Below are 2,570 nucleotides of genomic sequence, written 5' to 3'. Positions count from 1 at the left end.
CTCTCTCTCTCTTGTCCATTGTGGGCTGTGCACTGGGAATTTATTCGTTTCCCAGCTGTACCGTGGTTTCCGGTAAGCGCGCGCGCTCGCTGACACTCGTCAACGTGACCGGACCCGACGCGTGCGTGAGCATTCGTTATTTTTTATTATTTTGTGTTACTTTTTAACTATCCTACTATTCCTTTTATTATTATTATTATTAAAACAAGACTTTTTTTCACTTTTATTGTCCTGTTTGTGTGTGAATTCTGCATTGAAGTCGCTTTTAATAAAAAAAAAAAATCCTTATTTTAATTTTTATTGTAATTCTTATTGGTTCTCCATGGTGTCAAATTTTTTACCTTTCACTGATCACATTCACTCACAAACAGAACATTTATACTTGTCCAGATCCTAGGAACATTGTGAGGAATAAACACCAGTCTATTGCACCATGCACACACTCTCACACACTCATTAACACAATCCTTCACACATACTGGGAATGTAGCTTTCCCAGTTCACATAATGACATGTTTTTGGGAGGTTAAAGGAAACCGGAGAACCTGGAGGTAACCCATACAGACATGGAGAAAACATGAAAAACCCATGATTGATGGTGACCTTAGCTCAAACCCAGGAATCTGAAGCTGTGCATCATCACTCCAGCCCCACAGCAGATTAGTCCACAGCATCACTAACGCTGAAATGGTGACAGAGTTTATTTTTCAGGATGAACCATTGCAGCACCTCACTGGCATCAGTCACACCCCTTATATACACTGAATCTTAAATGGTCTTATTGTATGATGCTGCGTCCACGAAGGGTGTAAAATGTATTGAATTATTTTAAATTATTAGCAGACGTCCCTTTTCTTACACTTCTCACATAGACACAGCTCCTGTCTGCTCCCTTTATAAGTTATCAATTTAATTTCAAGTAAAATCTACTTCCTCTTGAACAGGTCCGTCCCCAAGAGGGGCATTAGGGGGGAGTGCCACCACCCACCACCCACTCCGCCCAATTGACTCGACGTGCCCCCCAAATGACTCATCATACGCCAGAACATACAGAATGGGGGGCATTTCATTATCATAGGGGGCACTTTTTATGATCTGAGAAACAGACAGTCACCCATATTTATTATAATTAAAATAGACCACGTTCAATGGTCTAAAACAAACACAAGACAATCATGTTCTATTCAATTATTCAAATACTTTTCCATATGATCAACGTCTCTGTATTGGTATATACTTTATTAGCCATTGCACAGTGAACACAGTGCCATCTAGTGGCTTTCTTAAGTAGTTAAAAGCGCATTTACCGTTTATGTGAACACATTCCACTTAACCATACGGTAGATGCTCTTTTAACTACTCAAGAAAGCCACTAGATGGCACTGTGTTCACTGTTATTTCATGAATACTATGCAATGACTAATAAAGTATATACCAATACAAATGTTAAGAGAAAATTTACAGAGAAGTTGACCATATGGAAAAGTATATATATATATATATATATATATATATATATATATATATATATATAACATACTGTACATATACTACCTATTTATCTGCACTTGTCTATTTGCACAATTGCAACTCTTTGCACTTCTGGTCATGTACAGGTACACAGCATTTCGTTGCAGTGTACCTGTACTATGCAATGACAATAAAGTTGTCTCTCTGTCTGTCTATCTATCTATCTATCTATCTATCTATCTATCTATCTATCTATCTATCTATCTATCTATCTATCTATCTATCGCTCTACAACAAAAACCTCAGCAACACCCCAGTAAATATTCCTGTTTACTGTTGTGATTAATGAGCAATGTAGTTGCTGTAAAAAATGATTAAGACTTTTTGGACATCCCTGGTTTACTTTTTATTATTTTTGCTTGGTTGATTTTAATAGCTCTCTAAACGCAGTTCCTTATTAAAATATGAAATAATCTTACTTTAACAGTGAAATGAAATAGTAACAATATGTATATTATTTTAGTAGCTGAGATATAGAGATATCTGGGCAGCTGCTAGTCGTTACCGTACGACATTGAATATGGGACATTGGGGTCATTTTATACGCTATGAACAATACAAATAAATGAACAAATAAGTGAATTAGTAACTGAGTCTCAAATGTACAGAAAAGTTGAGTATCTACAGAAAAGTTGAGTACAGTTGAGTATCTACTCTGAATTTACATTTATGGCATTTAGCAGACATCCTTATCCAGAGTGACTTACATTTATTTCAATTTATACAACTGAGCAATTAAGGGGTTAAGGGCCTTGATCAGGGGCCCAGCAATGGCAGCTTGGTGGACCTGGGATTCAAACTCATGACCTTCCGTTCAGTAGTCCAACCCCTTAACCTCAGAGCTCCCACATCCCCTTTGTGAAATGTACTCTTTGCAGTGAGTCCACAGGGAATTATTATATAAATGCCATAAGAGTTTATTTAATTTATATAAAAAAATCCAATTATTGAACATAAAACAATACGGGATTTCTTTTATGTATCCCTTTGCTTTTTAGACTTATGCATGCATACAGAATGACATGGCAACAAAGTCAAAC

The sequence above is a fragment of the Tachysurus vachellii genome, chromosome 25 (genome assembly GCF_030014155.1).
Source record: "Tachysurus vachellii isolate PV-2020 chromosome 25, HZAU_Pvac_v1, whole genome shotgun sequence".
Taxonomy (NCBI): Eukaryota; Metazoa; Chordata; class Actinopteri; order Siluriformes; family Bagridae; genus Tachysurus; species Tachysurus vachellii.
The sequence above is the reverse complement of the archived record's forward strand: the minus strand, read 5'-3'. Positions refer to the sequence as shown.